The sequence below is a fragment of the Phocoena sinus genome, chromosome 10 (assembly GCF_008692025.1).
Source record: "Phocoena sinus isolate mPhoSin1 chromosome 10, mPhoSin1.pri, whole genome shotgun sequence".
In the NCBI taxonomy this organism is placed as follows: domain Eukaryota; kingdom Metazoa; phylum Chordata; class Mammalia; order Artiodactyla; family Phocoenidae; genus Phocoena; species Phocoena sinus.
The window spans coordinates 49,487,795-49,510,429 of NC_045772.1; the positions used below are offsets into that span (position 1 = coordinate 49,487,795).

General features: G+C 42.9%; 2 pseudogenes; both read left to right on the forward strand.

The window, feature by feature from the left end:
• The first annotated feature begins 1,071 nt into the window (after positions 1–1,071).
• LOC116761158 lies at positions 1,072–2,235 on the forward strand (annotated as a pseudogene).
• A 19,004-nt stretch (positions 2,236–21,239) lies between these two features.
• Positions 21,240–22,019, forward strand: LOC116761159 (annotated as a pseudogene).
• Positions 22,020–22,635: the final 616 nt, after the last annotated feature.

Genomic DNA, 22,635 nt, shown 5'->3' on the forward strand with positions numbered 1-22,635 from the left:
AACTGCACTTTCACTCAACAAAGAGAAGTAGCTCCTTTGGTGAAAGGCATTCAGCAGAGCTCATGGTTGATCTATTGCTTTCTTGCGGGGGAGGGGGCATTTTATCTGGAAGGTACCAAAGAGCTCTCCACCAGTCTGGTAGTGCTCTGTCCGCTCCGGCCTTCCATTCTCTCCTCAGTACAAACACATACACACTTGCTTTCAAGCCTGTCCAATGCTAGGGATGTCCTTCTCTCTAGCATACACAAAAAGATGAGAATAGCGTCACCACTGACTGACACGTCTCTTAAACTTTGAGAAGCAGTGTTGGCAACTGCAACCACAACAAACAATCCATATCGAGGGCCCACACTTCTGCCTCGAACATGGGAATTCAGGCCAATTCAAATATTTCCAAAACACCTCTCAGAGCCAAACTCTCAGATCCGCACACTTAAGGGGCAAGCACTCCAGCCCTCATCTCGGGGAGCTGTTTTTAAACAGGCCTCTGCGTTAGAAAGTCAACACTTCACAGATTTCTAGCTACCTCTAGATCTGGTCTCTGAGATTTGAGGTTGTGCAAATTCAAACTCTAGACCATAGCTATGTCAATGAGTATAGTCCAGTACTAATAGTAATTAGCATTAAAGAGAACCAAACAATATTCAAGTTGCTTTTGTATCCATTGTGTCTGATGTAATGCGAGGAATGGAGAAATGTGAAATTACATAATTTTCAAGAGACCAAAATCGTCTGTCAATGCTGAGGAAAAAGATGACCAGGACTCTCCCTTGGTGGCATAGAGTGACCTACACTTTCTAGGAGAAATTTCCATATTTATGACATTCTTTCCAGATTTTCCAAAACAGTTCTAATTTCTATCAATTTGCCCTCTTGTTGCCATAAATATCCTTGTATTTGTCATATTGTGTACCATGTATTTTTGGTTTATAGTCAGCATAATTAAAGCTCACTGCAACTTTTGGGGCAAGTATGCAGGCCATTTAAACATAGGTCACTCTCTTTTTTCTTCCATCTCTCTTTTCCTGGGAATTAGTGATCCCTTGGCCCTACTAGCAAAAGAAGAGAGGGATGTCTCTATGCTGCGGGAGCACAGTCCACACCTTGGCCCATGGGTATTTGGAAGATATTTATGCAGTCCAGTCAAGTAAGTTCCTTGCCAGATTTAAAAAAAAAAAAAGGAATTTTTACAGAATGGACCAGACCTTCAAGATTTTGTATCTGGTGATCTAGCAGACAAGAGCACCTGGGATGAGTATAAAGGAGGCATAAACCGCCAGAAAGGAGAACGGTTAAGACTACCCCCATGGCTAAAGACAGAGATTCCCATGGGGAAAAAATTACAATAAACTGAAAATACAATGCAGAATTTAAATCTCCATACAGGGTGTGAGGAAGCTCGGTGTCCCGATATTGGAGAGTGTTGGGGAGGCAGAGAATATGCCACTGCCACTGCCCCAATCATGTTGATGGGTGACACATGTACAAGAGGTTGTAGGTTTTGTTCTGCTAAGACTGCAAGAAATCCACCTCCACTGGATGCCAATGAGCCCTACAATACTGCAAAGGCAATTGCAGAGTGGGGTCTGGATTATGTAGTCCTGACGTCTGTGGATCGAGAAGATATGCCTGATGGAGGAGCTGAGCACTTTGCAAAGACTGTGCCTTACTTAAAGGAAAGGAATCCGAAAATCCTTGTGGAATGTCTCGCCCCTGATTTCTGAGGAGATCTTAAAGCAATAGAAAAAGTTGCTCTGTCAGGATCAGATGTGTATGCACATAATGTAGAAACAGTTCCAGAACTACAGAGGGAAGTTCGTGATCCCCGGGCCCATTTTGACCACTCTCTACGTGTACTGAAACATGCCAAGGAAGTTCAACCTGATGTTATTTCTAAAACACCTATAGTGTTGGGTTTAGGTGAGGATGACGAGCAAGTATATGCGACGATGAAAGTACTTCGTGAGGCAGATGTGGACTGTTTGTCTTTGGGACAATATATGCAGCCAACAAAGCGCCACCTTAAGGTTGAAGAATACATTACTCCTGAAAAGTTCAAATACTGGGAAAAAAGCGGGAAATGAACTTGGATTTCATTATACTGCAAGTGGCCCTCTGGTGTGTTCTTCATATAAAGCAGGTGAATTTCTCCTGAAAAATCTAGTAGCTAAAAGAAAAAAAAGCCCTCTAACACTTAACAAGACATTCAAGATCACAGGAATTTTAAAACTTTGACTCCAGTTGGTAATAGAAGTGATGGCAGAATGCCTAGACTTCAGTGGATATATCCCAGTCTTTTTGTCTTAAGAAAAATGTCAATAAATTGTGCATATTTAATTATAATAATTCATTTTTCTTTCAGCATATCTTCTTTGTCCCAGTAAACAATTGCTTGTTATGATGTAACCATAAAACATCTTTGTAAGAATTTACTGTTAAGAGTATAATTTTAAAAATACATTAAAAACTTCTAGAAAATCAAAAAAAAAAAAGTCACTCTCAATCAAATTTGGAGACTATAACCCTACTATATTTAAAAGGGAGGAGGGAGACTTAATCAAGGTTACAAAAGTTGTATGATTTAAATATTGGCATTTAACTATTTAATACCTTTAACCACCACCCCATACAATGTAATATATCCTGTTTGCAAGAAATTCATAGAATTCTGTGTGCACACAGACACATACACACACACCCTATGATATGTCTGGTGTGGGTTTCAGCCTTGTCCTTGGATCCCCTTATCTCTGGCTAGAAGTTTATTTGGAGAGCATGTTAAACATCTAAATGAAAGGTGCTTCATGACTTTGACCCTGCAGGGTAGGAAAAATAATTTTTCCTCTACCCTTCTAAGTTCTTGGCCAGGGCCCCTGGAACAAAAGACCGATTACCAAGAGAAAAACACAGAGAAGTTTATTCACGTGTATATCTCACGTACATGGGACACACCGAGGGAAATGAGTAACTCAGGGAGGTGGCTTAGAATTCAGGCTGAAATACCACCTTCAGCTACATCAGAGAAAGGACTGTGGTGGGGCAGGTCAGGGGTGGGAAGGTGACCAAGAACAGTGACACGGTGAACAGGGTAAACTTCGTTACGCAGATTGCAGCCTGGGCCTTCTCCATGGATAAGTCTCTTCTGACTTAGAGCCATCCTTCTCTTCCCGGTCCAGAAAGCGAGACCCCCTCACAAATGGATATTTCCTTTACAAGTATAAATTGTCCTTACAAAAGGGCATCTTTTATTCTGTTTGCCAGAGCTTCTCTTCTGTCTTCTCTTTCTCAAAACAATGCTTATGTCTAGAGGCCTATTTTGGGGTGGTGTATCCTGGTGTCCTACAATAATACGAAATGCCCTTCTGGCCCCCAGGTGAGAGGCCTTACGGTGAATGCTCATAAAGCAGCCCTGAATAGAAGCACAAGTCCCAGTAAACACAGTCATGAGCCTGATGGGAGAACAGCAGTCTCCAGAATGTGGGCGGGAGCTCTGTCCTCCGAACGCTTGGCTTTGGTGCTCAGGGCCTGGGAAGAGCTGGACAGAAAACCCTGAGGCCTGGAAACAATTTCACAGGCGGATACATTTTTGAAACTGAGGGGTTGTTAGAGCTCAAACTTTTGTGCTCTTTTCTTTTTTTTTTTTGCGGTATGCGGGCCTCTCACTGTTGTGGCCTCTCCCGTTGCGGAGCACAGGCTCCGGACGCGCAGGCTCAGCGGCCATGGCTCACGGGCCCAGCTGCTCCGCGGCATGTGGGAATCTTCCCGGACCGGGGCACGAACCCGCGTCCCCTGCATCGGCAGGCAGACTCTCAACCACTGCGCCACCAGGGAAGCCCTGTGTTCTTTTCCAAAGTAGCTTTCAGTAGAGCAACGTAGAAAGCCCAGACAGAATCAGCTTTCCAAAGCTGTCTGTCTTCCCACCTGCTGTTGCTGGGTGTCCTGGGGTAAAGGGAGGGAAGCTGGCCCATGAGAGAGGACCATCTACTAGCCTACCCCACTGGGAGAAAACCTGCTAAAAGCAAAATGAAATCTTCCCCTGGGGCCATTACTCACTAGGCCCAGCTCTGAACATGACGCTGGTGGGGAGTTTTAGGGAAGTTTTAAAACATAGAAGTGGGAATTTACCTGTGTATATGTACCAGCATTGGAAACCTCCATCCTCACAGGCCCTATTCCTGAGGCATCAGCACCAACTAAAGTTGTGGTCAGATGCTTCCTACTAAATTAAGGGAAAGAAATATAACGTGGCAACCTGTCCTAAGTAAGACATAGGAATCCCTGTACATTCTTCCTCTTGAATCACTCCCTCCTTGCAAGCAGGGATTGGTGCTGGTTTCATGGAATATCCTTTTTAGATTTTGAATGCAGCTCCTCTCCTATGACTCTGTCCTTCCCAACAGCTGTCCAGGGTCTGGGGCACTTCATTAGGTGAAGCCTTGGGTCAACTGTATGTCAGATCCCTAACCCCACATTTATTTTAGGGATTAAAGAATGGAAGGAGTAGGAAGCAAGGGATATTCAGAATTTAAACATTTTCCCAGATCCTTTGCCCCAGGTAGCATTAAAAAGCCTGAAAACCAAACGCTGTACTGACCATGGGGCCTGTGTCTCTGAGCTTTCAGCCATCAGCCTGCTCGGAGCACTCAGGAGAAAATAAAATTGCCAAGCGTTTAACAATTATAACAGCTTTTGTTCAGCACCGTTTACGTGCCAGACACCGTGCTGAAAGCTTCTTATACATGAAATTATTTAATTCCCCTCAGCTCCTGAGAGGTTTATATTATTTCCCCCCTTTTTTTGCAAGAGAAGAAACTGAGGTTTAGAAAGGGCAAGAGACTCGTCCAAGGTCACACAGTGAGGGTTGGTGAACGCAGGGTTCAGAACCACACTAACTCCAAACAGCAAAGTGACAGAAAGGGAATATTTGATTCAGAAATTCTCAGAGCATTTACCGCTTATCCCAGTCATTTGGGACTTTTCACAAAATCTAAAAAGTTGCATCAATTTTCATTTCAGGTTTTATAATCACACTAAGACTGCAAATTCCTTGAGGTCAAAGACTGGGTTTTCCATTTCTCTGTGTTCTTCCAAGTGCCTAACATAGCAATTTGCACAACAAAGGCAATTAAAAAGTAGGTATTAACAAAGCTAAATGTGGTAGAGGTAAATTAATAATTATTAAGTGAGTCAAAGAAAAAAATGAGCCTTCCAAAATAAAAATGGAAGAGGGTTTTGTTTTCGCCATTTCCCAGGATGTGGGTCATTTTTAAAAGGCAAATTTTCAGCGCATCTGGAGTTCCAAAGGAGGGAAATAGCCCAGGTTAATTAACTTCTGAAATAGCTCCACTGCGAATGAAGTGGGCAAGTGGAAGCCTCCGCCAGCATCCTGAATATGTCAGCGGGAAGTGATTCCAGCAAAGCTTCAATGTAAATCAAGCTTGGTTCCCCGTAAGCCCCAGATTCTCACAACTTCAGAGACGCATCCTTTCATCTTTTCACCCTCTCCTGAGGGCTTATAGCTTCTGCAGTGGCCGGAGGGCAGGAGTCACAGAAGCTCAGCCCTGATGCCCACGTGAGTGGACAGGGGCTGTGTACCATCAGAAGCCAGTGAGATAAGCAGCAAAATCCTTTAAGCAGAGACCTTGGGGGCAGAAATGCCAGAGACCGAGGTACTGGAATGTTTAGAGATTTCAATCTGCAAGGAGAGAGAAGCCTTCTAACATCCCAGCCTGAAAGAAAGCCAAGTCAAGGGGTCACGCTTCTTTCCTCCCCCCAAGGACTGCATCTTCTACGCTGTCCCCTCTTGAGCGGTGTGCCTGTGCCCCTGCCCTCACGTGCACTGCAGCGTGCATAGGCACATACAGCTACCCTAACTGTGCTCAGTTTCCTCTTTCTTTTCTTTATCAAAGTGCACGGCTGTGACTCTCCTAGATGCTGCTGGACTCCAGGCCGCCGTCCCCCTTCCTGGGGGCAGCTGCACACCAGACAGTATAAAACGGGGAGGGTAACACCAACGCGTTCGAGTGAAGAAATCCCCCTCTCCCTTTGGTCCTCTATTAATGCAGCAGTATCTGTCACCTAGATTTTGTTTTTCTCCTTCAAATACACAAGTAGGAAGTGTCATCCTTTAAGACATCTTTCTGGGGAGGGAGAGGACTTTTTTCCAACATTTGTCTGGCACCATTTCTGGCCACCATCTGTGGCCTCTTTGTGGGCCATCACCCTCCCAGATGTAGGTTTCAGCCAGCAGTGCACATCTGTGCTCAGGGCCCCGGGGAGGGGAGGGCCACCCTCCCAAATGTTCCCTTAGTAGCGCACACTGCTTCTCTCCCGGTGAGGCCAGAGCCTGCCACCGAGCTCTGGTTTCTCCCACTGTGATAGGATACGCTGCCAGTAGGGTCCTGGTGCTGCCATTTTGAAAATGAAAATATCTGCAGCTAACTCCAGTTACCATCTGTTTGTAACCTTTACTCCTATCCTCAGGCCAGCATGAAACTGCCACTGTAGCCTCTGGGTCTCCTGGACTTTCGCAACAGACTAGCCACCAGCTTCCTCTTGCAATTTTTTGAACAGCCAAGAGCCATTGTCACGAGCTATGCATCACTACAAGCATAGTCCACATTTTTAAAGGGCTGCACATTGTATGTCACTTCCAGTCTTCCACGGTGAGGAGCAAGAAAGAGGAAGAAAGGATCAGAAATTAAAATACGAAAATTTGCAAACCCACAGAGTTCACTGCACCTTTCAGAATATAACCGGGTCGATTGAAAAGAATTGTTCATGTTATCAAAGCAAGTGGAAGAAATAGGATTTAATATTTCTGGATAACAATGACATACCAGAAGAGGAAGAACCCTATTTAAGGAGTAAAACCTGTGGGAATTTAAAAACATCTGAGGATGTGTGATATCCATCTCTGGAAGAGATGGGACAATAAAAGATGCAGTAATGATATTGGTTGGGATGCTAAGAAAGCAAGTCTAGCTTAAAAGCAGATATCGCAGTGGCACAGTGGTTGAGAGTCCACCTGCCGATGCAGGGGACACGGGTTCGTGCCCAGGTCCGAGAAGATCCCGCATGCCGCGGAGCGGCTGGGCCCGTGAGCCATGGCCGCTGAGCCTACGCGTCCGGAGCCTGTGCTCCGCAACGGGAGAGGCCACAACAGTGAGAGGCCCGCGTACCGAAAAAAAAAAAAAAGCAGGTGTCAAACAGAAATATTCAATTCTGGGTAGTCGGCATCTTAGCAATCAGAACTGTAGAAATTTTTTATTCGATGCCAGTATAAGATAGAAGACCCTGGTTGCCCAGCCAGTTGGCCATGTGTATCATTCATCATTTCTTGGTTACCAAGAAAATTATCAAAATATGAGTTTGCTATAATGCAAAGCAAGCAGGGATTTCAATATCCTATGTCATCAGGGAAGAGGTATAAATCTAGATTGGATGGGCCCGTGATGGGAGAGAGAAGGGACCAATCTAGTCAACCCCTCATGAGTAGCTGAACAGTCAGATGAATAATATAAAGAGGGTATAAAGCATTCACATGCGAGTCAGCCAACCTGGTGCAGAGGGGCCCATGGCAGGAATCCAGCAATCAGACAACAATAGAATCTTACAGGAAGTGGCACTGCATTTCTAGGCATAGACAGTAAAAATCACGTCTAGAATTTGTGGGTGTTCCTGGTACTGTTAATAACAATAACACACCTGCCAGGCTCTGTGCTAAGAGCCTCACAAATTTTATTTCACCAAATCCTCGAAACCAGCTAATGAGACGGGTACTATTTTTATCTCCTATTTTTAGATGGGGAAATTGAAGTTCAGAAATGGTAACCCTACTGGTAATCGCCAGAGTAGGGATCGGAACTGAAGCTCTGGGTTTTTCACCCTGTAGAATCTAAGGAAAAAATGCAACCCTTCATTAATACCATGAGGCAGATACTGTTCCCTTCATTGTATAGATGGTGAAACAGTGGCTCAGTTGGTTGACTTGTCCATGGCCCACAAGCTAGCAAGGAGCAAACCTAGAATTTCAGCCCACATCTTGTTTGAAACCAAAGCCAGAGCACTTAGGGTTAAGAATGGCCCTTATTGGCCTTTGTCAATCATAGTAATTCACTGACCAGTGATGGTTCAGGAACTTGGACCAGTCAGTGTCTAACATTTCCCTATCAGGCAATTTTTGCATCAATAATTGTTATGACTAAAATTGGTCCAAGCAAATGAATTGGAAGGACTTGGGTTCCAAAGCTCAGGTTCAAAGATAGCCCTCTCTCTCCCTTTCTCTCTCCTCACCCTCCTCCAAAAGTGAACAGAAAAGCATATGGCACCGATTGTTACTCGAAGCCGCCACACTACCAAGTAGAGAATTCACCTTCGGATGAAGTCGTCTTTGTAGATGGCTGTGTGGAGAGATAGAGGTAACCTTAGCTGTTGATGACATAATTAAATGGTAGGATCTACCAACCTTAGGCTGGATTCCTTTTTGTATGAGCCAATAAATGTCCTCACTGTCTGAATAACTTTGAGTTGAGTAACCATTCTCTGCAACGAAAAACAACCTAACAAACATCTACCCCATGAGTCCTCCTCAGAGAAGAAGGGGAAGAGTCATCAGAGCCCTTATAGATGATCTAACTCATGTGAGGGAGTCCACACTGTGCTCCTTTCATAGATGAGAACGGTAAAGTCCAACATGGTTATGTAACTTGCCCTAGGTTACATAGCTAGTAAGCGACAAGGCTGGAATTTGTACCAACGAGGGTGTAACACCAAAGCTTGTGTGTTTTCCAATATGCACGATGGAAATCTTGGCCAGTAATCTTCCAGTCTCCTGCAGAAGTTAGGTGAGGGCTCACTGAGGACAAAACCTAATAAGAAATCTGGTTTTCACAGCAGATTGCCAGTCTCAGCAAGGAATTTGTGAGTTGGACATGGAGAACCTGTTGTATGACTGGGCCAATGTGACAGGAGACGAGAGAGGCTGGGATTCAGAGGCTAATCCTGGCACATTGGACCTGGGTTGAAGGCCAAAGCATCACATTCAGACTCTACCAGATAATGTGTGTGAGGTTACTGATATCTCTTCCTGCCCCAGTCAGGACCGGCTCAGCCATCAGTGGAGAACACAGCAGCTTAAGTGGAAACTCTTAAAGACAGAACCTGGTAAAAAATAAAGGAAAAAGGGAAAGGGAGTAAATCCACAGATATTAGAAACATGATTATTATGAAAGTGACAAAGTGACTCCCTGCTAGATTTTTGCTTTATCTCGAAGTATCAGCTCTTTCTGGCCAATCTGCACTATATCCAAGTTTCTAATATGTTTTTAGTGCATTTTCACATATAACATATTGTTTTCCTAAAACTGGTTATTATTCTGTCTTGAGTTCTTGCTCAAAATTTACATTTGCATCTGAAACTCAAAGTACTATGGTACCTGGCTACCTTTCCCAGAGCTGGCATATATGTCTGCTGACATTGAATACTGCACTCTTTCTTGTAGAGAGCGCCATTCATGTGACTTCACTCAAATGGTGCAGTGCACAACCTGAACAACCATACCCAGTAGTCCTGCCTGATTCTCCAACTCCTTGTCCACTTTTTGTCTAAGACTTCTTTCTTAGCTGTGTTTGTGCCTATTTTCACTATTACATATGAGGTAGATTGGCTGATGGTTGCCACAGTTGCTCAAGTAGTCAGTGTAAGAAAAAATGTTCTGGCTTTAGTTTCATTTCAAACAAAATGTGGTCTGGAATTTCAGGTCTGCTCCTTGCTAACTTGTGAGCCATGGATAAGTCAACCAACTGAGCCACTGTTTCACCATCTATACAATGAAGGGAATAGTATCTGCCTCATGGTATTAATGAAGGGATACATACTAAATGAGATAAAACATGTCAATGGATATTTTTGTTATTATTATTATCAGAGTCCCTAGCATGATGTCTACAAATGAGTAGATCTTCAATAAATATTAATTCTCTTTTCAAGCTTCTATATCAATCTCAGTCCCTTCTCTGTGCAGGGAATGAACCTTGTCCAGCAGATGCCTGCATCCTAAGTGAAGAGTACCCTGTCCTGAATGTTTGCCAAACAGGCTGGGGAGCATTTTGCAAGTGTGTCTCCGTGAGAAGTTTTGGGCTGAGAGAGGAGGGAGATAAGTTCTCTGGTCAAACATTTGAAAAGTACTGCATTCTCTACCTGCTGTTGGAGATTCTTACTGGCACATGAAAGGCTTTGAAATATCAAATTTCAAAGACTTTGAGAAATACCTGGTAGAACATTTAAATGAAATAAGGCGGCTATGGATTTTTTTGTCGCTTTGGACAAATTAACTTCTCATGACCGTGCTCCATAGAACATATACTGGGAAGTGTCAGTTTAGGAATAGAAACTAGGAAACTTGGGTACACCAGGGGGAAGGTTGGTGTGATGAAAACGACGACACTAACGGGTGCTGGGGCAAAGTTCTTATGCAAAGTTCTAGAAGGGTCTAGAGTTGTGACTTGATGTGCACTATTCCCTCTGAGCAGAAAGGGCGAAGTATGAGGAAAGAGAAGAGCAAAAGAGAGTAAAAAGGAAGAGCAAAAGCATTCACTAGCTCAAGCATTTGTTGAGCAACTACTATGTGAGGGATGCAAATATGAATAACAGTGTCACTTCATTAAGGAGATAAAGCAAAACAGAAGAAAAAGAAACCAAAAGAGAAGGGGTGAAGGCAAAGAAAGATAATAGATTAGAAAGAGGGTAGAAGATATATTTGAGAAAGCCTTGTCACGATGTCTGGGTGACATGGATTCCAGCGTATTGTACCTCACACAGGCTGTCTGAGCAACCCATATTTAAGTGCAAGGCAACGCCTCGCAAATGAATTGATTTCCGTCTTTTTTTTTTTTTAAGTGAATTCTCCCAAAAGATTTAAATTTTCTTTAGGAAAATAAACAATAAATAAATGTATTAGAAAATTACAGTTATTAGAATGGGCAGCTGAGGGCAATAATGAAACCACCACAACATTAACTCACATTTGTGGTGCATCTCTGAAGCTAATATGATGGGCCAGACCCGAAAATGGCTTCAGAATAAACCTGAAACTTGAGAGGAGGCAGTTTTTCAAGTGTGTGCCTTGGGAATATGCACCCCATTCTGTCATCTCATTTGCAGAAAATTGTGAACAAATTGTCTTCAGTGTGGAGGAAGACAAGGAAAAAAAAAAGAAACGAAAAATTAGAAGCTGAATTCAGAGGCAGGCTCAGCATCTGGGAGGCAAGCTTCAGAAACTCTGGAATATTAATGTTCTTCTTGGAATATTGAGTTCATCACTGCCTCCTGCTTGTTCTGCCCTTATGTCTCGTCAGCTCACCTCCAGTCCCCAGCCTCCCTCGGCCCTTAGAAAATGAAGATCCACCTTCTAAATATTCTCCTCTCATGCTGATTTTTGTGTTGGTTTAGCCCCTCCTGCTTGCATCCATCCACTTATTCATTCTTTTTTTTTTTTTTTGCGGTACGCAGGCCTCTCACTGTTGTGGCGCCTCCCGTTGCGGAGCACAGGCTCTGGACGCGCAGGCTCTGCGGCCATGGCTCACGGGCCCAGCCACTCTGCGGCATGTGGGATCTTCCTGGACCGGGGCACGAAACCGTGTCCCCTGCATCGGCAGGCGGACTCCCACTGTGCCACCAGGGAAGCCCCCTAATCTTTTCTTTTTTATTTAAAAAAATTTTTTAATTTTTATTGGAGTATAGTTGATTTACAGTGCTGTTAGTTTAAGGTGTACAGCAAAGTGAATCACTTATACATACATCCGCTCTTTTAGATTCTTTTCCCATACAGGCCATTACAGAGTAATCCTACCTCTGCTTTTCTCCAACACTTTCCATTTCTATTAATAATACCACCAAGCTCCAAACAGCTGGGTCATATTTGATTCCTCTTTCTTTTTAATCCTAAATTTAAGTTTACCTTTAAAATTTTTGGCAGGTCTGTATTCTCCTAACGCTGCCACTCACTGTCTCCTAGACTCTTAATAACCCACTACCCAGGCCAACACTACAGTCCAGCTCTCAATATCCTCCAACTCCAATACATCTATCTGACCCACAGTTTATCCCTAGAGGAATGTCCCCATCAGAACCGAAGCACAGAATAAACCCTCGTTAATCAGAGGTAAGTGACCTTTCAGGAACTGCCCCGATACCCCATCTGACATCATTTCCTACAGGCTAACTATGCCATCCATGCCTCCATTCCTTGGTATCGCCACAACATGGGCTGCCCTTCTTTTCATTCTATTTCTAAATTCTAGGAATTCTTCAAGACTTTCTTGTAAATGTTTTCTTCTCCAGGAAGCCTTCAGCCAAAAGAAATCTTTACTTGCTGTAATCGTCCATAGCACTTGTCTGTACTTCGTGTCCATCATTGACTATCTTAGTGTTATTTATGTACATGTTTTATCATTAGTACTAGACTAGTGCTTCTCAAACAGAGGTGATTTTGACCCCAGGTGACATTGCCCAGGCAATGGAGAAATACCAGGAGATGTTTTTGCCAGTCACAATTAGAATGGAGGGAGGGAGGAGGGTAGTGCTGGCATCTATAGTGGGTAGAGGCTAGGGATGCTGCTAGACATCCTGCAAAGCACAAAACAGCCCCCACTGCAAAGAAACCGCAACAGTGTGAGGGTGAGAAACCCTGGACCAGACTCTAAGCTCTTGAAAAAGGGTTTCATAACCTCTTCCTTTGCATTTCCTACAGTTCCTAACTCAGTCTTGCACATGGTCATTGCTAAATGAATATTTTTTGACTTAATGAAACAATACAAGTTTTGGAAGAATATGCGCAGTCCTGAGGAATGGCACCTGATATGGTTTTACAGTAGCGTGCGCGGCCGTGTGCACAGTAGGTCTGCTTCTGTGTGTGGAAGGAGCCACGGCTTTCCAATACCTGCAGGTTTTCATCGTCTCACCTGGTCACAGGGTACAGCTGACCGACTCAGAGGGTCCCCTGAGCATCGCCGTTAGTCTGGCGATTGACGGTTTTAAAAACTCTTTCAAACTAAATTCTTATTTTTCTATAGGAGGACAGATTAAACGATGCTTCATTTCCCTTTGCTAGTTTAGCATGCTAGGCATATGTCTTGATTCTGAGTGAGCTGGGTGATTTTAAACATACCAAGGTCATCACACCCTGAAAGTTGGCTTCCTTCCCTCAGAGAGACCTGCAGTGAAGCCATCCCAGAACCACTCAGACTTTGCAGATTGTCAAAGAGTGTGTTTCTGTGGCTGCCATTAACTCACTGTTTAAACAACCCTCATATTAAAAAAAAAAAAAAAAATCCCTGCTGAGTTTTCTCCCAATTTATACCCACTAGAGTTTAGGCCTGCTTATTTTTAATCTGCTCTCAGAAATAGAGAACCACTCAAGGGACTATAATACAAACAGTAACAGTAACAACTAAATCCTTCTGATTTATAAACCACTTTTTACCATAAGCTTTCCCACTTACTAAATTAACAGTGTGGCCACCCAGCAGTGGTCAAGGTGGAGTCACCAGTCTCTTTCATTTTTCTTCTCTTTACTGTTCATTGGCACCCTCTCCATAGTGGGGACAGGAAAAACAAAAAAGGGACACTCATCAGACATTTTTGCTAAATCTTCATTTTAAGCAATGGTTCATTTTAGGTTTGTTAGATAATCTAGAGATTATCTACCTTCTTTATCCATTAACATACAAAACTGCAACTTTTTGGTAACTGGGTTTAAACCGAATTGTTCCGGGTAAATCTGAATTTGTTAAATAATTCCTTAACTTTCAGATGTCACTTCTCTTCTATCAAATCATCTCCCAAGTTATTTCTTATTTCATAAGAAATAAGACTTTTAAAATAGTTATTTCTAGTATAGGATATCGTATCAAGAAGTAAAATGTGTGATAATCCTGTGACGTAGATATTTATGAAGAGTTTTTCATGCAAGAAGGATCAACTTCCTTATACGAATGTCTCATCCACCCCTACATAAATACCATGAAGACTGCAGCATTACTGAGGCTTGCCTATGAAAATATAAATAATAAGTAAGGATTTGCTAACAAAACAGCTGATAGTTTATTCCGTATCCTGGTGACCTCAATCCCTAAGTATGAAAACATGCTCGCTTTTCCATGAGACTTTTATTCCCAGGTGTCACTTTGTCTGTGTCTGAAGGTCACAAGATGGGATGTCCTGGCTAAGGAGCATCACGAAGCTGTGTTCCAAGTGAGGAGTGAAGGACTTAGGGAGAGGCCAGTCCATCCTCGCCCCACAATCTGCAAAATAAACCTTTCTGAATTTGATTTTGATTTGCTTCACTTAAAGATACATTTATTGTTGACACTGAACAAGTTTTTTCACTTTTATTTCACAGAGCTTCTAGCTAAGGTTGTCCATGCTACATGTATACGGTGCTGTATCATTAAGGTTACTGGGTACAACATATCACACGCACTGTCTTATTTAATCCTCTCAACAGCAGCATGGGATCGGTTCTGCTATTACTCCCATTTTGCAGATGCAGAAACTGAGGCTCAGAAGGGTTAAGAAGTTTGCCCAAGTTCACATACCTAAGTAGTGACAGGACCAGCCACGTATTTGAGCTCAGGTATATTTAATTCCAGAGCCCGTATGTATATATGTGATATATGTATATATGTGTATATGACATTATTCATATTACAAACCCAGGTGCAAGTGTTAACACTGTCATTTGATGTTTGTCCTTAGTAAATTACTTAAAACTTCTATCCAATCTCATTTTCTTCAACTGTAATGGAGATAATTCCATAGCGTTGTTACTATGACAATTAAATGAGAGAATTCTCCAAAGTGTGATAAAGCAAAAAATAATTGTGATAGCTGGCACCGGATTTATACTAAGAGACAGAAGCATCTTGGAAAAGAATATCTCAAGCTTGGTGTCAGTCTGGGGGTAAGGGTCAGAATAATGTGAGGAAATAGTGAAAATGATAAACTCTCTGCACAAGAAATAAGCAGGGCTTGGAGGAAACTAGAGAAGGGAGGAGAGAGCTTGGGGAAGAGATCTGAGCAGGGTTTGGGAGCCTCAGGAGAAAGGTACCGAGAGAAAAAATTCCAAGGGCGATGAGGTCAAAGAATTTTACAAAGGATATCATTGTCTAGTATCCATTGTTAGGTTTTCTGTTTCTCTGTGATGTGAATAGGTTTCACCTCAAATACCTCCCCAATCCCCACCCAGAGAGGCCTTCCTCAAACCCTCTCTAAAATAATGTCCCCATCACCTTCTTTTTCTTACTCCACTGACCTTTTCCTCATTACTTTTATAACTACTTAAACCTTTTATACACACACACACATCCAGATAGAATAGAATAGACAGATGATAGATCCGTCCTTGCCACCAGGATGCCAGCTCCATGAGGACAAGGAAAAGTGTGTTTGCTACTAGAGCCCTTAGAACAGTGCCTGACACCTAGTAGATGCTGAACATATATTTGATGAATTAATGAATCAAGGATGCTGATGAAACCAGGATTAATGAGGTGGTGTCCCTATCCTCATTCAAGTACAGTCCTGTCTTTATTTTTGTGCCTGAAATCCATAAATTTCCCACTGTTTCTTTGTTTCACCAGTGAACTGTCTTGGCCCCCTATAAATCTGTCTGTGTCCATTGTTAGAGAACTCAGAGATGCATAGTTAAAGGGCAGATTTTTATCTCAGGGACGTGGAGTTAACAGTTTTTTTCTTACTTTATAGTCTTCCATTAACTTGCTGTTGCAGTACAGTGGTTTCTGCAGGGATAGGAGATGAGGTGCCTTTAAAATGCACCCCGGAATGCCTGCAAATGCCCTGTTCTGTATCCTGCAGTGGTGGAAGGGGTTCCTTGGCTCCAAAAAAGGAACGAAGTCAAACGATTACTAGGAATCTGAAACATTACCCTCTAAAGAGTAGAAGCAAATTAGATAGTAACCAAATAGGAAACAGGAATATTTATTGTACTACAAAATGTGACTTCCCATACACTCTGAACCGCACAAGAAAATCAATCAAAGTGCTGTAGAATCTCTTGTTTCATTTCATAATCCCAAAGATTATAACACGAGTTGATCGTGTACTTTTTAACACTGATTTTGGACTCTCTCCTCCAAAGAGACAGTCCAAAAACGTTTTAGGAGAGTCACCATCACTGAAATAAATAAATAGCTTCCCGATGTAACCAGTCAGTTAAATGCACACATTTATTAAGGTAATTTTCTTTTCTTTTCTTTTCTTTTATTTATTTATTTATTTTTTTTTGCGGTATGCGGGCCTTTCACTGTTGTGGCCTCTCCCGTTGCGGAGCACAGGCTCCGGACGCGCAGGCTCAGCGGCCATGGCTCACGGGCCCAGCCGCTCTGCGGCATGTGGGATCTTCCCGGACCGGGGCACGAACCCGCGTCCCCTGCATCGGCAGGCGGACTCGCAACCACTACGCCACCAGGGAAGCCCTAAGATAATTTTAAATTCAGGCACACCCTCTAATAAACTTATACATATTTAGTTTATGGTACATTAACTTTTCTAGTATGCATATCAGTTAATTAAAAAAATGGTTCATTACAACTTTTACAAATTATTTATGGGAGAACTATATCTTCTCCAAGAATAAAAAAAAAAATTACTTACTTTAGAAACACATAGTGTTGGTCAAACATTTTAAAATATACAAATAGTTATTAAAATTACTATTCTATACTCCATTAATTTCCTTGAGGTTTTTACTTTAAAAAGAGGTCTTTTTTAAAAGGGTACATGTTCAAAAGACATTCCTGATTAAATGCCATAATAAGTAATAAAACTATTAAGAAGGAGAAGGTAGAGGGAGGGGAATGTAAGAAGTGGGAGAAGAGGGAGGAAAACAAAAATTTCTGGGTGACAAAAATTTCCACATTCCAGCCAATATCCCAGTAATTTTAAATAGTACTCACTATAAAAATTTTAGTAAGTCGGACATATTTATCAGGCCCTTAGAGTTTCATTTCCACCATTGGTTGACAGTAAATTAAGATGTGTCCCTTTTGAGCTGTTACTATATTTGTAATTTGAATTTAGTGGCCAATCTACCCAGCCTTGCCAGTTCCTTCAAGCTAACACAGATCTTTTTTCGCATGGCCTGGAGAGGCCACTTCAAATAATTTACCAGCTAATTCAGCCAAAGAAGCAGATCAGTAATGTACACAAGCTCATTCATTATAATCTCAGAAAAAGTCACAGGAGTATATTATAAATAACAGCACCCCAGGAGAGTCATGGAGAAAGGCTGGCTTAGAAAGTGCTCTGCATCACAGAATGTGCTCCTTCATTACTTTGTTGAGGCTTGTTCGGTCTTCATTGTATGCAACAAAGATTTCTCATAATGAGCTGGTAAATGCACGGTGGCATCTTTCAAGAGAAATAATAATGCAGAGCTTCACGCTGAGGTCAGAGGCACTTTGGTGGAGGCAAAGAACACAGAGGTATCCACTGCTAGACAACAAATCAGGGGTTCGGTTCTAGTGATGACAAAAGAGTCTGATTCTGAATCATTTGAGAGACGTAAATTGCTCTAGAAAACTAGAGCCAGTTATAGACCGCTGGCCTTGAAATGAAACTGCCACTAGGGAAAATGGAAAGAGAAAAGCTTAAATATATTCCCTCAGGGCTTCCCTGGTGGCGCAGTGGTTGAGAGTCTGCCTGCCGATGCAGGGGACATGGGTTCGTGCCCCGGTCCGGGAAGATCCCACATGCCGCGGAGCGGCTAGGCCCGGGAGCCATGGCCGCTCCGCAATGGGAGAGGCCACAACAGTGAGAGGCCCACGTACCACAAAATAAAAACAAACAACAACAACAACAAAAAAACCAAATTTTTTCCCCTCAAAGTTCCCTAGAGCTTTTCTTTATGCCCAGGGCATTTCTGGTAGAAACAGCCTTAGGAGACAAGAGTGTTGCTTTGAAAATTACTCTTGTCTTTTCGGAACATTGAGAAAAATACGCATTTTAGTTCTTCCACCCCTGCCTGCCTTTTGAGCAAAATTAACTTTGGAAATAGTTTCTCTCCCGATTAGCCAAATTATTTAATTTTGCTCATCTAAAAGTTATTTAAACTATTGATTCAATGTTTCAGCAATTTTAAAACTTCAAAGCCAAATTTATTAATCATTTATACCACATATATTTATCTGAGCTCCTACAGGGTACTGGAGAAATGGCCATGAAAACCCGACAAGCTCCTCACTCTTATGAAGCTTATTTTGCAGTTGGGGCAGGGAAGGGAGGGGCTACAAAAATAAATAAATGAGAAATCTAGCAGATGGTACTCAGTTTACTGAGAATCAAAATACGCCAGTCTGACAGAGGGACAAGAGGCTATTCTAGATTGACTGGTCAGGGAAGTCTTCTTGAAGAGGCAACAGTTGAGTTGACGATTGAATGGTAAGAAGGAGACAGCCATGCAAAGATCAGGAATAAAAAGCGTTTGGGACAAACAGCCAATGCAAAAGTCTTCAAGTAGAATGAGTCTGGTCTGTTCTAGGAACAGGAAGAAGGCCAGATTAGGTAAGGAGGATGGATTGAATCCCAGTCCAGAAATGAGAAGCTAGGTCTCTCCTCTTGATTGCATTGGGAAACATCAAGGCAGTCAGTTCTGATCTGATTTCTGTCCCCTTCCGATATAATTTGCACTTCACTGTTAATTAACCTAAAACATCATGTTAATTGATTCAACTTCCACGCTCAGAAACCATCTTATACACCATCTGCCTGCAGAAGAAAGTTCAATTTAGTTTGACATTTCCAGACCTCTAAAAACGTACACTAACCAATCTGTACAACTTTATGTCCCTCTGCTCCTCCAATAATACTCCCCTCTAGCCAAATCTTCACTCCAACACTCCTTTCATTTTATCCTCATGATTTTTTCCTCCTGCCTTTCCCTGTTATAGCATGACCTTTTCCCGTCTCTCAACAAAATTCGTATCAAGTTCTCAGAAGTCTTTTTGAAACTCTCAAAAGAAAATTCAACACAAAGTGACTTAAATAAAAAGAGAAATTTCCTGGCTTAAATAAATTAAATTATCCAAAGTAAAATAAACTTTAGGCGGTTTTATCCAGAGGTTAATGATGTCATTTACTTTGAGATCACCTTGACTCTGTATGGCTCCATGTGTTAAGTTCATTCTCAGGCTGGCTTCCTTCAGGATGGCAAAACTGGCTGCAAGAGGCCTTGTACAGGCTTGGATAATGTTTCCTTAAAACTCTTGTCCATTGGGAACCTGTGAATATGGTCTTATTTGGAAATAGGGTCCCTTGATTCATCTTAATCAAGTTAAGATGAAGTCGAACTGGGTTTAGAATGGGTCCCAATCCAATGATTGGTATCCTTATAAGACTAAAGAAATTTGGATACAGTTCTCTCCCTGTGTGTCCCTATGTGAAGATGATGGCAGAGACTTAAGTGGTGCAGCCACAAGCAAAGGAACGCCAAGGATTGCCTGCAACCACCGGAAGCTAGAAATGTGCAGGGGAGAGATTCTTCTCTAGAGCCTTCAGAAGGAGCACTGCTCTGTCAACACTTTCATTGTGGATGTCTAGCCCCCAGAACTGGAAGAGAATAAATTTCTGTTTTAAGCCGCCTAGTTTGTGGTGAGTTGTTACAGTCACCCTAGGAAACTAACACAACCCATCTCTGCTCCCCGACCACACAGGGGAGTAGAGAAAGATATATCTGGTAGTTCCCATGGGAAAGGAGCTTCTTTTCAGAAGCCTCAGCAACTTTCTCTTGTCTCCTATGCCCATGTCCGTCTGAATCAATCATGGCATCCAGACGTACTTGGAGCTAATAGACTGTCTCTCCCATTTAAACCACAAGGCAAAATGGTAGAGGGATTCCTGCCCTTCCCCCATAAAAAAAACAAAACAAAACACATAGCATTTAATTTATTTCCTTTGTTAGGAAAAGAGGTAAATACATGCTAGGAAAGGAATCAACTCTACTATTTGATAGCAGTTTGCATGACTTTGGCTGGGGGTTACAGAAAACCTGACTCTATCTGGCTTAAACATTGAAGAAATGTACTGTCTCATACAATAGGAGATCTAGAGGCAGATCAAGCTCCAGGCACAGTACAAATAGGGCTCCAGCTCTGAATCTCCCCTATTCTCCAGCCTCAGCCTTCCTCCACGTGCCAGGGGCCCTCATGAGCTCAAAAAGACTGCCAGAGGCAATCAGGGCAACCAACATCCTTTTCCTGCACAGTAGGAGAGAAAAAAAATCTTATTCCCAATTATGGAACAAAGGTTCTTCCTTTCAGACTGATTGGACCTCCTAGACCATTGCTAGGGGAAATGCCAGTCACTGATTGGCATTAAGTTTGGCTCCCTGAACAAATCATGGGGGGAGGGGAAGAAAGAGAGGATAGGATTACCATGATGACTTCACATTAGACTAATCAGGATTCTCCCTTGGAGTTTAAGATGGAGTTTGCTTTCCCTGAGGTATGTGTCCTGCATGGGAGAGGGTTTCTGAAAGATATGCAAAGAAGGGTGAATGGACGGTGGTTAGGCAACAATATTGTCCATCAAGGCATCCTTTCAAGTGCAGATCGGATCCCACCTCCTCCAGGAAGCCTCCCCAGATAACTCTAACCTGAAGCAAACTCTGTGAATTCCTTCAGCATTTATTGCTCACACTGACATTTCACACTTACCTTATACTTTTTAATAATATTTTTATGTACATATTTCTAATCTCCCGATCTAAATCCTTAAATTAGAGTATGTGTTACCCTCCTTTGTGTATGGGAATATCCCTCATGTATCACCTTGCCCAGAATATTTTATGCTCAATAAAAATCTGTTGCTTAATTGAGTTACTTCTAATATAAGCATAAAGAAGCAAGCAGCTTTGAAGCTTAGCAATAGAGATATGGATCCAGCTCACTAATTCAATTCTTCCTTCTTACTAATAAAAAATCTCCTCGTGCTCATTATCTCCCGGGAGTCTTTCATACAGACATATTGGTGATTCTCAGTCTTCGAACCCATCTGTACTTGATAAAATGGTAAGATTTTGAACCTAATTAAATAGTGAGAAGCACTGATAGTACATGACTTGGCTAATATTTTGAGTAAGAATCTGGACAAGATACAAAAACTAAAGTAGTGGCTGTTTTTCCTCTTCTCTGGGTTGTGCTTCCTTCCCTAGTTAGCGAAGATGCAGCTCAAACCGATGGAGATTAACCCGGAGATGCTGAACAAGGTGCTGGCCCGGCTGGGGGTTGCCGGCCAGTGGCGCTTGGAGGACGTGTTGGGCCTGGAGGAGAAGTCTCCGGGCTCGGTGGCAGCGCCTGCCTGAGCGCTGCTGCGGCTCTTTCCTCTCACGGCCCAACATGAGAACTTCAGGAAAAAACAGATTGAAGAGCTGAAGAGACAAGAAGTAAGCCCTAAGGTGTACTTCATGAAGCAGACCATTGGCAACTCCTGTGGAACCATCGGACTCTCATTCGTGTAGTGGCCAATAATCAGGACAAACTGGAGTTTGAGGATGGGTCAGTTCCAAAACAGTTTCTTTCTGAAACAGAGAAGTTGTACCCTGAAGACAGAGCAAAATGCTTTGAAAAGAATGAGGCCCTCCAGGGAATCCATGATGCCGCGGCACAGGAAGGCCAACGTCGGGTAGATGACAAAGTGAACGTTCATTTTATTCTGTTTAACAACGTGGATGGCCACCTCTATGAACTTGATGGATGGAGGCCTTTTCCGGTGAACCATGGCGCCAGTTCAGAGGACTCACTGCTGCAGGACGCCGTCCCAGGTCTGCAGAGAAGTCACTGAGCGTGGGCAAGGGGAGGTCTGCTTCTCCGCCGTGGCCCTCTGCAAGGCAGCCGAATGCCTCGAGGGGTGGTTGGGGGGGGCACTTCGCTTTCTCTCCCCTTCCCTTCATCGTGAAAGTATATCCCTACCTATGTGGTCTGAAATGCTTCAGTACTTGTAGAGCACAGCTGTTCTCCTTCGGTTCTGCAGATAAGCACTTACCCTCAACCTTGCCTACTCACTAGCAGAGCTCACTGTCCATTGAGCAAGCTTGGTGTCACCCTCTGATGGCAAAGCATTCCCCTCATTGTATGTCTTATACCTCAATATCTAATGCTTTAATGGCTATGTTGGTTTGTGACTGTAAGCTAAGGCCTTGGATGTGGTTTAATTGTCCTTAAAAGGGATAAAATTTTTCTGCTGCTAAGAGATAAACAACAAACAGGGGCTTCCCTGGTGGCGCAGTGGTTGAGAATCCGCCTGCCAATGCAGGGGACACGGGTTCGAGCCCTGATCTGGGAAGGTCCCACATGCCGCGGAGCAACTAGGCCTGTGAGCCACAACTACTGAGCCTGTGCGTCTGGAGCTTGTGCTCCGCAACGAGAGGCCGCGACAGTGAGAGGCCCGCGCACTGCGATGAAGAGTGGCCCCTGCTCCCAGCAACTAGAGAAAGCCCACGCACAGAAACGGAGACCCAACACAGCCATAAATAAATAAATAAATAAATAACAAAACAAACAAACAACAAAACAAACTAAAGTAGTAATACAAGTTTCATTATGGAAGCTGAATAAGAT